This window comes from Ambystoma mexicanum, chromosome 8 (genome assembly GCF_040938575.1).
Source record: "Ambystoma mexicanum isolate Mex_15411 chromosome 8, UKY_AmexF1_1, whole genome shotgun sequence".
Lineage (NCBI taxonomy): Eukaryota > Metazoa > Chordata > Amphibia > Caudata > Ambystomatidae > Ambystoma > Ambystoma mexicanum.
The window spans coordinates 725,086,409-725,099,686 of NC_090929.1; the positions used below are offsets into that span (position 1 = coordinate 725,086,409).

Consider the following 13,278-nt stretch of genomic DNA (forward strand, 5'->3'; position numbering starts at 1 on the left):
CTAAAAACGTTCACACTGCACAAAACATTTTCTCAACTACCTAAAGCAATGCCAGTACCAACCTTTTTTATTTTTGTTTTATTTTGTTATTACTGAGGTGGTTTATTCAATGCAAACCTTTTCACTATATATAATAATGAATCGTATACATACAAATATAAAATAACATGTAGTATGTGTGTGTGTATATATATATATATATATATATATATATATATATATATATATATATATATATATGACACATTACTCACCGTAATCGTATTTCTGATGCTTGTATCTGCTTAGATTCACATGCTGTGCATAGGCCGACATCTAGTGGAAGCTGCGGAGTATTACAGTTTGTTTTTCGAAACTCGAAAATGGGCGTCGACACAGGCGTGCCAGTAATACTATCCCTAGTGTGACGTCCACTGTACCCAAGATCCCTCACGCGTCTAGGATCCTCAGATTGTATTTTTTCTGGCATGAGGAGTAGCGGGAGTACAGATAATCCAAGCAGATAGACAGAAAGGTAAGACTACAAGCAATCATGCGCCTTCTCTCGGAGGGGAGGAAGGGTGGGTCGCATGTGAATCTAAGCAGATACAAGCATCAGAAATACGATTACGGTGAGTAATGTATCCCTTCTGAGGCTTGTGGAATCTGCTTAGATCACATGCTGTGCATAGATTAGCGAGCAGTACCCGAAGAAGGAGGTGGGATGTGAGAAGGGTCATGAGCAAACCGGTGTCTTAGAACCGCTTGTCCCACTTGTGTATCTGTCTTGGAATGAGTGTCAATGCAGTAATGCTGAGTAAAAGTGTGAATAGAGCTCCAAGTAGCTGCTTTGCAAATGGTGTCGAGGGGAACATTTGCAATGAAAGCCAGAGTGGCCCCAATGCCTCTAGTAGAGTGGGCCCTTGGCGTAAAAGGCAGAGTCTTTTCAGAAAGAGAGTAACACAGCTGTATACAGTTGATAATCCACTTCGAGATAGCGCCTTTAGAGACGCGATCTCCCTCTCTGCCTGTAGCTACGGAGACAAACAGTTGATCTGTTTTCCTTAGCGGTCTGGTTTTATTTACATAGTAGAGGACCGCCCTACGCACATCTAGGGTGTGTAGTTTCACCTCAGCCAAGCTTTGCGGGTCCTGGAAGAAAGCCGGAAGCTCGATGGACTGGTTTACATGGAACTTTGATATAAATTTAGGTGAGAACCTTGGGTGTGTGCGCAAAACCAGTTTGTCCTTGTGAATAGTAAAGAAAGGATCCTGCACTGACAGAGCCTGAATTTCACTGACCCTTCTTATAGAGGTAATGGCTACTAAGAAGGCCGTTTTATAAGTCAGGTGTTTGAGACTACTCTTATGCATGGGTTCGAAGGGGGGGCCCATGAGCTTAGCTAGCACCGCATTAAGGTCCCACCCTGGCGGTGGGTTTGAAATAGGAGGGTGAAGTCTCTTTACTCCTTCCATGAAGGCTTTAACTACTGGTACCTTCCACCACGACACCTTGTTATGGGATGTGGTGTAAGCCGAGAGGGCTGCCAGGTGTACTTTCAGAGAGTTAAAAACCAATCCTGCATCCAGCAGGTGGAGCATGTATGTCACGACGTTGGAAGGAGTGCAATCAACAGGGTTGATTTGTTTATTCTGGCACCAAATAACAAATCTTTTCCACTTGTCAAAGTAACAGTGCCTTGTGTTTGGTTTCCTGGATTCTTTTAGGATGTCCATACACCTGTGTGGTAGATTGAGATGTCCAAACTCTATGACTTCAGGAGCCATGCTGCCAGGTTCATTGAGTTGGGTTGTTGGTGCACTGTTTGACCTTGTTGCTGGGACAGAAGGTTGTACCAGGCTGGAAGTTTGATGGGCTCGCACACCGCCATTCTGCGTAGGTGTGGAAACCATGGTTGTCTCGCCCACATGGGAGCAACTAGGATGAGCGTCATCGATTCCTTGTTCATCTTGTACACCACCTTCCTGATGAGAGGAGTTGGTGGAAAAGCGTACGCAAACATCCCTGACCAGTTCATCCACAGGGCGTTCCCTTGGGAGTCTGGCTGGGGGAACCTGGATGCAAATCCTGGGCATTGTTTGTTTTCGCTTGTGGCGAATAAGTCTATAGTGGGGAAACCCCACTGAGAGAAGAGATCTTCTACGATCTCTCTGTGAAGGACCCATTCGTGTTCTTCTGGGAGGGAGTCTCTGCTTAGAGCATCCGCTAGGGAATTGAGCTCCCCTGGAACATGTTGCGATGACAGGAAGATGTTCCGTCTGAGTGCCCATATCCAGATTTTCTGGGCAAGCTTGGACAGATTTGGCGAACGAGTCCCTCCTTGCTTGTTCAAATAGAACATGGCTGTCGTGCTGTCCGTCCGGATCTGCACCGACAAGTTTAGTAGATGGGGCTCGAACGCCCGAAGCGCTCGGAATACTGCCAGAAGCTCTAGGAGGTTGATGTGGTTCTTGGCTACTGAGTGAGACCAGAGACCCTGAGCTATGTGGTGGAGATGGTGAGCTCCCCACCCAGTCAGGCATGCATCTGTAGTCACCACTGCCTGTACTTTGGGATCGTAAAAGGGTTTTCCCCTTGCGAGATTCTCTCTTGTCCACCAGTGTAGGCTCTGTACAAGTGTTGGCGAAACGACCACTAGATCGTCCCACTGACCACTTGCCTGAGACCACTGTTTCGCCAACCATTCCTGCATGGGACGCATGCGCAGACGCGCGTGGGGGACCAGGTAAATGCATGACGCCTTCATGCCCAGTAACCGCATTGCTTTACGTACCGTTATTTGTTGACCGGACTGATAATGTGGAATTTGCAGTAGTATATTCCGAATTCTCTCTTCCGAAGGGAAGGTCAACCCTTCCTGAGTATCTAGGATTGCTCCTAGGAACTGTTTTGAGGTGCTTGGCATCAGGCTTGACTTCTTCTCGTTGATTGAGAAGCCTAATTCGTGGAGAAGGTCGATAGTCCTTTGAATGTTTGTCCTGCAAATTCCTGGGGTTTCCCCCGTTATGAGCCAGTCGTCCAGATAAGGGTACACTGGGATTGCCTCCCTGCGTAGGTGTGCCGCTGCCACCGCCAGTACCTTGGTAAATACCCTTGGTGCTGAAGCTATCCCGAAGGGCAGTACCTTGAATTGGTAGTGGCGACTGTCCACCTTGAAGCGCAAGTACTTTCTGTGCGCCGGGAGCATGGAAATATGAAAATAAGCATCTTTCATATCCAAGGTTGCCATGTAATCCCCCTTTTTTAGGAGGGGGATTACCTCTTGTAGCGTGGTCATACGGAATTTTTGGGGCTTGACATACTTGTTGGCAGGCCGTAGGTCCAATACTGGGCGCATTGTCAAATCTTTCTTTGGAACAAGGAAGTAGGTTGAATAGATACCCTTGTTTACCTGGTGTCCTGGGACGAGTTCTATCGCGTCCTTTTCTAGCAGAATGGCGATCTCCTCGAGAAGGATCTTCTGATGTTCTAGGGAGTGTACTTTTTGTCGTGGAGGATGGTTCCGGGGACGCTGCAGTAATTCTATACAATATCCTGTGGACACTGTTGACAGCACCCATCTGTCGGAGGTGATCCCTTCCCAAGCCTGGGTGAAGTTGGAAATGCGTCCCCCTACTGGGGTTGCATGAGAAGGGACCCTGAACTGAGCGTCACTGCTTTGGTGGAGGCGTCCCACCTCCCTTGTTGGGGCTGCCTCTGCCTTTCCCACGACCTCTTTTGTTACCCCTGCCGTAACCTTGGGTAGACTGTTGGCTGTTGTTCCACTGTGTACCCTGTCCCTGGGCATAGTTGCCTCTTTGTGAATTTTGGCCGCGTGGGCGACGAAAATTACTGTTCCCCCTCTGGTTAGGGGGTTTGTTGGTTAGTTGGCCAAGGGATTTAAGTGTTTCGTATTCGTCCTTGGCGTTTTTCAGTGCGTCTTCGACCGCTTTCCCAAACAATAGATCAGGTTCCACCGGCTTATCTATTAAAGAAGCCTGAGTTTCTGTTTTGAACCCCGACTGCCGTAACCACGCATGTCTCTTGATAACAGTACCCTCTGCTATCAATCTCCCTGCGTTGTCCGCGGCGTCGAAAGTTGCTTTCAAAATGCAACCAGACACGGCTCTCCCCTCTGCCGAGATCCGAGCCAATTGGCCCTTTAAGGGTTCCGGAGCAGAGGCTATGAGTGCCGCGACCTCTTCCCATTGATGGCAGTTGTAGCTGGCCAACAGGGTGGTGGAGTTAGCAATCCTTGCTTGGTAGGCGGACGTTGAGGCTACCTTTCTGCCAAAGCCGTAAAGTTTCTTGCTCTCCTTGTCGGGAGGAGCTTCTGATGAAGATAGGGGTGTTCCAGCCCTCTTTCGAGTGTTGGTAACCACTAGGGAGTCTGGTTTAAGATGTCCTCTTATATAGAGAGGGTCAGATTGGGCTGCCCGGAAAAGTTTTTCGACCCTGGGGTTAACTGCTCTGGTGAGGTTTGGGTTCACCAGGGACGGATCTATTCTTCGTTGGATGGATTTAAGGATAGGGATGGTCTGAGCGACCGGCCTCCTCTCTCCTACCAACTCTTCTGCGAAGTCCCTTTCCTCCTGTACACCGTGGGTGTCGATGTGAAAATGTTCTGCCGCGCGAGCGAGAACCTCATTAAGGAGGGGCTGGTTATCGACTGGCGAGTCGGTAACTGGGGCTTCATTCTCTACCGGGGAATCTACTCTGTAAATTTCCTGCTCATCTTCTCCCTCCTCCTGGTCCTCATCATCCGCATAGTATTCCGTCCCGGTTTGTTCCTCCATAATTTCAAACTCCTGGTCCCCCTCAGGGAAAGGCTCTCCTTGGTACCTGGGGTGTGGAGTAGAGTATGGAGTAGAGTAAGGCTGTACCTCGAAGGGTTCAGGTCTTTCGAACCGGGCCCTTTTACTTAGGGGGATGGGATCAGTGGAACCTGAGGGTGTGGCTCCCTGAGGGTCATACGAGAGGAAATGCTCTGGATTTTTGTCGTAAAAATCAGCCAAGGAAGACATCCTTGACATGACCCTGTCTATGTCTTCGCTGGACCATTCTTTGGAACAGGGGATGACTTTAGTAGGCAGTTTAGGGGACTTATGAAGGGTACCCTTGCTGGATGTTGATTCCTCAGTAGACTTGTATTTGTTTGTCTGCTTAGGGGGGAAGGATGTTTTTACAGGAGTGGAAGAATGTGCTTTCCGCTGTTTCCCCCCCTCCCCGTGCGTGGAAAAAATTTTTCCCTGTCCCTTGGAGGCCCCGGAGACTTTCGACGCCTGGCGTCGAGGATCGGGAGAGGTATCTGTGTCTTTCGAGCGTGGGGCCTCGCTGGTGTTAACTTCGGGCTCCGTCTCTTGGAGCGCGGCCTGGGGGTGGAAGTCGTCTTCGTCCTCCGACGATCGAACTTCCATTAGTCTAGGGAGCGAGGCACTCTTGGCAAGAGTGGATGATTGCCTTGCGTCATGAGGCGATCTCGATCGAGAGCGCCCAGAGGACACCGAGTCGGACCGTTCTTTTTGTGCCTCTTACCGAGAAGTCGACGTCGTCGAGGTTCGGTTGGACTTAGTGTGCTTAGTGTGTGTAGGGTGTGTAGCGCTTGCGTCGCCGGGGGTCTTCCCCATAGCCGCCCTGCCGGACGACCTTCCGAGGTCGGGGACCTGCGCTCGGCTGTCCTTCGACGCCGTAATGCCCTCGCCGTCCGAAAGTACGGCGTCGCTGCCATCGCTGAAGGCGCCCTCCGCTGCCATGGCCGCCTGCCTGGCGTGGTGGGCCCAACGCTTTGTCGAACGGTCCTCGAGTGTCTTAGGTTTAAACCTACTACAAGCTCTGCAGTTCGCTTCGGGGTGGTCCCTCGGCAAGCAGAGATTGCACGTAGCGTGCCTGTCGACCCAAGGGTATTTGCGATTGCACTTGGGGCAGAATTGGAAAGGGGTACCCTCCATACGCACCTTGAGGCAGCGGGCTGATAAGTGTAGGAATTATATAAGTGTATCTATATACCAAGAGTGAAGAGTATGTACCACCCCCCACTCTCCCTACTTGCAGGGCCGATGCCAGCGGCCTACTAGGCCCGGGCCGAGGCCAGCGGCCTTCCGAGGCCCAGATCCGTCGTGCAGCAGCCGACGGTCGATATCTTCTCCAGCCGTCGGTGAGTGTCGAGGGTCGATGTTGGGGTGGGGAAGGATGTCAATAAAGAATATTAAATTTCAATTATTAGTAAAAGTATGGCTAAGGCCAGGGGACTCCGCAAGATGCTTCTGACCAGTATGGCGGAAAAAAACAATCTGAGGATCCTAGACGCGTGAGGGATCTTGGGTACAGTGGACGTCACACTAGGGATAGTATTACTGGCACGCCTGTGTCGACGCCCATTTTCGAGTTTCGAAAAACAAACTGTAATACTCCGCAGCTTCCACTAGATGTCGGCCTATGCACAGCATGTGATCTAAGCAGATTCCACAAGCCTCAGAAATATATATATATATAGAGAGAGAGAGAGAGAGAGAAGATACAATAATAAAACACAATACAAAATATAATATATATAGAAATGAATTAATGACACATAGCAATAAATGGAGTTTAAAATAATGTAAAAAAAAGTTAATAGGGGTGGAAATTACATCATATCATGTTCATACATGGATTACTAGCATTTCAAAGACTTCTAACAGCAACCAATATAGATTCAACAGGTTGTTTATACTATTTCCCACCATCAACTCAGACCATAGTATATCATCTCCATCAATGGAATAAGAGTTGGTAAAATGTCTGAAACGCTTGTTCTTAAAAGGTCTTGTGGACTCACACGAGAGTACACAATGTTTAATGGTTTCAGGACATTCCAGGCTCTTACACACATGCCAATCTGTTCAACCTCTCAGTAGTGAAGCTCTCTGAACCATGCATTCTATGGTGGGGAGTAGATTTAACTTAAATCCTATTTATGAATCACAGGCTTTTTGGCATGGAAAAATTGAAATATATCTTGAGAAAGCCAGTCTTTTCTTTGGGAAACAGCTATATTCCCTGTAAAGTGAATAAGTGCTCAAATTATCAACTGTCTCACACACGTCATAGTCAAACTAGAGAAGGATTTGCAATAAGAGTCTCTTGGTCTATGCCATGCAAATGTAGTGTCTGTATCATATAAGTTCAAAAATGGTTCAATGAAGGGACACTACTTCCTTTGGACCAGAAATACGGCGTCTTATGCATGGATGAAGTTGGAGGAACAAGCATATTAGCAAATATTCTCATTTTTTCCCACAATAGTTGTGTGGCCACAGAGATTAATGCATATTCATGCCGAATGACACAATTTGGGACTGCCATTGGAAGACCCACTCCTTGTTTCCAAATAATTCCCTCAAGGGACATTAGAAATGGGCCTGTATCCAACAAAGAAAATTCCAGGATATACATTAAAACTGGAACTATTGTTGCGAGATAGAATTTACGAAATGGAATCAAAGAAAAATTACGGAGCCTTCGATGTTGTCTCTTTAGCTGGGTAATCAGGGGTTGTGTTTTAGCTCTCAACTGTTCCTGCATCACACCTTTAGCCATCACCTCTTTGTTTTTGCTTCGTCATCCCAAGTGGGACGGGTATGTCGTGCCTGCTGGGCCTAGAGACCCAAGCTACTCCTCACTGATGAGGCCCAACAAGGCCGAAACATGTTTGGGGATGCTTGCGGTCTCGTGCAGAAGGGATGTGACCTAGCAGTTCGGGCTGGACTGCCCCTTTTGGGGTGCGACCAAGCCTGATTTGCATATGGTCTTTCCCCTTCTGTAATGGCTTGGTAGGCGAAGAACGATGGTCTGGAGGGTTGCCCAGAGCAATGCCAGTGGTTAAGATTAATTCTAAACCTTCCAGCCATCACCTCTTTGTTTTTGCTTTGTCACCCCGAGTGCGACGGGTATGCCCAGACTTGGGTCCCGTGCCTGCTGGGCCTAGAGACCCAAGCTACTCCTCACTGATGAGGTCCAACAAGGCCAAAACATGTTTGGGGATGCTTGTGGTCTCGTGCAGAAGGGATGTGACCTAGCAGTTCGGGCTGGACTGTCCCTTTTGGTCTTTCCCCTTCTGTAATGGCTTGGCAGGCGAAGAACGATGCTGTCATTTTCATTGAAGAGTAATTGTTTGTTCGCTGCACCTTTTCAGTCAGAAGTTTAAACTCGCAGCCGCACGTATAGTCTCAATTTTAGTAGTAAAGTATTGTGCCAGTGAGTCGCAGAGACCTTGTGCAGGGCTAACAGAGGGCGCAAGTTTAGCATCAGTGGAGAGAGATCTCACCGCCGAGAAGAGGGTCTTAGTCTGACCAAGCGCACATTCAATTTTCTGGGCATAAAAAGCCCTCTTAGTTGCCACAATAGCAGCAGCATAAGAGGTTGCACAGTTTTTTTTAGAGAAGCCTAAGATTAGGGTCATACGCTATTCGCCACTTTCGTTCAGCCTGGCGCAGCGAAAGACAATGCGCCTTGAGAGTCTCAGAGAACCAAGGTTCCATGGGCAGTCTCTGTGGTTGAATAAGCCTAAGAGGAGCCACATTGTCGGCTGCCTCAAGCAAAAACAGAGAGCTCAGATAGGGTGGTTTCATTACTACATTTGTCTTTAACCAGTGAGAGGACAGCCAAAAGATCAACCGAGCGCCAACACCTTTGCCATCTTTTTCAAGGAGGCGCACTTTGCTGCATTTTGATCTTTTTAAGCACACATGGCACTAGCTAGTGGTCTGACCAGAATGCAGGTTCTGCTGGAAATGTGGTCACAAGAGCTGCATTTGCTAAAACCAGATCCAGAGTGTTGCCCAGTTTACGGGGTGGTCCAGAAACTATTTCGATAAGTCCTTAATCGCCTAAGCTCTCAAAAAAGACATTGAGAGCGAGAGGACGATGTCACGACCCTCATCCCAGACCCCCACTGGCAAGCCCATTGGCCAGGTGGGATCAGGGCTCGGGTCTCTAATAAGGCCTTGAAGGCCTGGCATCCACTTTCAAGGCTCTCTTGGGGCCAGTCCTGGCGCCTATGGCACCAGGCTCATACGCCTTGAAGGGCATGTGTACAGGGGACTACTTTTTTCATTTGGGGCTTTCAGCAAACATGGAGGCATCCACATAGCTTGGCTCCTAGAAACCAAGCTATGCGGTATAGTGTTTTGGGTGTGGTGGCATAGGGACTACTTTACCTGGACTACTTTGTGTTTTTTTATCAAAATGTTTTTATTGTTTTTTAAAGAAATTAACACACATATTACAAACATCTCTCTTCATTACAGGGGGGGAAAGTGGGACATTACTCAAATCAACATGTCCAGGGAGAGGGGGGGGAAAGGGGGGAGGGAGAGAGACAAACAAAACCCAAAAAAACCTTCTAAGAACTCGATATTAGGGACCCCAGTCCAACGGACCGTCAATCAGCATTCGGAAAAACATATAATGTAGTCTTACAGATCAGGCTCGATCTGCCATGTGTTACAGGGCCTCACCCCGTCCCCATCTCTGTAGCGACGCTTCTGGTAGTTAGTCGGCCTCCTCCCACCGATTCCATATCTTGTTCGCCTTTTGCGGGCAGCCTCTCGCCTTGTACACCCGGTGTTCCGTTGCAGCGCAAATGTCCACATCCGTGACCCATTGATCGTAGCTAGGAGTTCGTTCGGAGCCCCACAGTTGCACAATGTTCCGTCTAAGTATCGCTGTTGCAGTCGACCAGAGCAATTTCTCATAGCGGGAGAGGTCAGTTGCACTGGAGATCCCTAGAAGCAGTTGTTTCGGGCACCTTTGTATCGTCTTACCTATGACACCAGACAGTTTATCGCAGAATCTCCGCCAGAGCTGCTGAATGTTTCTGCATTCCCATATGATGTGGAAGAAGGTGCCCTCCTCCCGCATGCAGACAAGGCAACACGCGTACGACGACCTGCCCCAGCGGAAGAGGGACACTCTCGGATAGTAGGTGCGGTGGAGGATTTCAATTGGACTAGTCTGAGTCTTGAGGAGATGGCTACCTCGCGTGGGTACATCAGGGCCTCCACCCAATCTTCTGGTTGAAGCGGTCCAACATCTCGTTCCCATTTGGTTTTCAGGCTGGTTAGTTCTGGTGTCGCAAAGGAAGTTATCACGTTGTACATTGTCGAGGTGACTTTTCGTTCCACTCGGTCAGTCACTATGTTCCGCTCTAGAGGGGAGCTTTCTGGCATGTCTCGTATGTCCTGTTGGAGGGCACCCCAGGCATGTTTCAGTTGAATGTAGTGGTACCTTTCTGTGGCAGGGAGGAAAAACTCTGCCTGTAGTGTCGCGAAAGATGGACTACTTTGTTGAGACTATTTAAACCACACCCGAACAAGAAAGGACACTTCGCGTTACTTTGCAATCTGCAACGTGATGCTCACCGTGTCCAGCGATACCCACGAACCTCGGAGAAGCAAACCTGCTGGTCGCCTTTTGGCTGGTATCGCTCCGGAGTTTCACCCACGCTGGGGAAACACTGCGACCTGCAAGAAAAGAAGAAAACAGGTTAGCAAAGGCAAGACAATGCAGTGCTGCGCATAGCGCTTACTTACCGCATCGTAGCGCACATCACGCGCCTTCATTTACTGGCAAGGCCCAACTCAGCCAGTTCGCCACGCTGAAGCTCCGCACACCTAAGGGAGAAAAGAGACATAAGTAAACAGAGAAAGGCTTGCAAGAATATACAACACAATACAAACAACCTGCAATAAGACCTACCTGAAAGACACACAAACGGGCCCGCGCAATTGAAGTAACTTGGCCGCACACGCCCACGAAAGACAATGCGCCCCTGCCAAGAAGGCAGGACGGAGAGCACGCCCAATTCCACAACAAGGTGAGGAGAGGGCCCAGAGGGGCTGAAGTCACACGGGGTGGTGGGAGGATATTACCTCAGTCGGCCAGCTTTGAACACAGCCGTCCTGTATTTTCAGGCTCAACCTTCCCCGCAGACCATATCTGGACAACACTGGAAAGAAGATACCAGCAACCAACCCAACTGAGTGGCGTCCCCGTGGATACCAGGTGAGCGTAACAGTCGAGGCATAGTCTCCTTGAATAGTGTAGGTTGCCCATTCCAGTGAAGTGTAGTGCCATATTTTAGCAATCCATTCCTGTCCGTTGGAGATTGTGGCTTGCTTCCACTTTTGCGTGATTAGGGAGAGCCGCCATACTTAGGACCATATATGCATACTTAGGACCATATATACTATGCCCATATATATTGCGTGATTAGGGAGACCATATATGCACTACTGACCATCTGTGGCTTGGTCAGTAGTGTGTCCAGTACATCACTCAGACCCAGCATAGCTTCTCCATATTTTCTCCGTATTTGGGGACCAAAGATGTCTTTCATTTCTTTATTAACGACTTCCCAGAATGGCTTTAGAATTGGACAGGACCACCATATGTGGAGTCATGTGCCCTGTTAGACAGAAACCTGTGCAGTTCCCTCTGGGACCACTGCAAAAGATTTAAGGCTACAGGTGTAGTCTTTACCACACAGATTCACTTGGTAGCTGTGGCTGAGCAGTCAGACTTCCCTCAAGAAGAGTTAGGCAGCATACAGAGTATTCACAATAGGTCAAAAGAACACAGTAGAACAAGTAAACACTGACCAGAGCTTGGTGTAAAAGAGATATAATTATTTATTTAACACCACATCTAATAAAACACACAGGCACTAAGATTAAGCAGTTCAAGAACACGGTCACTAAAAGATATACACTCCCTTAAAAGAATATTAGACAAGTCTTAAGTAGAGCCCCACTTATTTTCAGACAGCGGTGAGCGCTTAACGCAGATGGCACTCTAATAATTCGGTTTAAAAGGGAGAGAAAGGCAGAGCATAAATTGAAACAGATCCCAACACTTTCAAAAGAACACAGCAAGAGAGGAAGGCACAGTCAAATTGTGAAGTTAGAGTTTAGAAAGCCGGATCCACTTTAAGAGGATCAGAACAAAATGTGTCCACGGTCACACGGTTGAAAAGTGCACAAGAGTCTCGAAAAGGTTCAGAAAGAGTTGGACCAAAAGAAAGGGACCAGTTAGATGGTCAAGGTGGCCAGCCCAGTCCAGAAGGTTAAGGGAGTATTACTACCTTGTAGCAATCTTTAGAAAGGGAGGCCTGGCGGACACGGTACCTTAAAGCCGTGAGAATACTCCAGCGGGGGCAGTTGTTCCTGGCAGCAGATGCAAGTCGGTGCTTCGTCCGGGGGAAGAGAGGATCTCGTTTGGGAGGAAGACAGGAGTCCGTTGCACTGCCAGGGAAGAAACCAGCCATGGAGTTCTCAGTAAAAAAAAGAGCGGTCCTTTTATTCGCGGTCCAGTGGTGAGTGGCTATCTGATTGCTGGGGTGCTTGGCACGGGCAATTCGACCACAAGCCGCCCTGGGATACAAGGAAAAGAAGGTAAACTGGTTGTGCCCACCAGTCAGGGGAAGAAGACTCTCCAGTCGGGGGATCTTCTCTGTCGTCGGAAAGTGGTGAGTCGGTTCCGCAGGGCTCCATCAGTGGTGTCGTCGTAGCAGGTCGGCTCAGCTTCTCCCTCGCCGGATTCTCAGGTCCTGAGGCGACTTCTGAAGTTCCAGTCCCAAAAGCTCTGCTTTTATGCAGCACACCCCCATTCACTCAGCCTAGCTGTCAATCAAACATGCTAAGTGGTGAGCCGGCCAGCTCACCACTTGGGCCAATCACACAAGAGTGCGACTTGAGTTACCAAGGTAACTCAGTCCAGGGTGCCTAAACCCCCTCCGACACCCCCTGTGGTACGCAGACAGAGTGGCACCACTTTTGGAGGCTTCTGTGGAGAAGCCCACCAAAAAGTAGAACAAAGGGCTCGACTTGGGTTGGAGTCACAGAAGAGAACACAAACGCCATTTTAGAATCGAGTCCTGGCAAAAAATACCAACCAACGAATTAATATTAAATAAATAAACCGGGGGTATTACCGAGGCTATGAGAATTAAATAATTAAAGTTGGTAGCCTCGAACAATGGGAAAATCCCATAGAGATATATTTGCGGTCGAATATAAAAAGTAGTATCCACTGCCACCAACCAAAACTCGATCAGGGGGGACGGAGACGTGCCCCCTCGACTAACAGACCCCGGGGCAATCGAATTGCCCCGACCAGTACGTCCACAATATGATGGTTTGTACTGGTTTCTGTTAATAATTTGGGACTAGTAAAGCCAATGGTGGCTTTACATGCCCTGGGAGACAGTAGTCAGTCCCAGGGTATGGAGTCTATGGTGGGGTGTCACTATGACACCCCTG

The 13,278-nt window shown here is 48.7% G+C and overlaps 1 protein-coding gene across 2 annotated transcripts in view; it reads right to left on the reverse strand.

Moving 5' to 3' along the window:
- Positions 1-13,278, reverse strand: part of ECD (ecdysoneless cell cycle regulator) — a 1,545,240-nt gene that overhangs the window by 826,537 nt on the left and 705,425 nt on the right. The window lies entirely within an intron of this gene.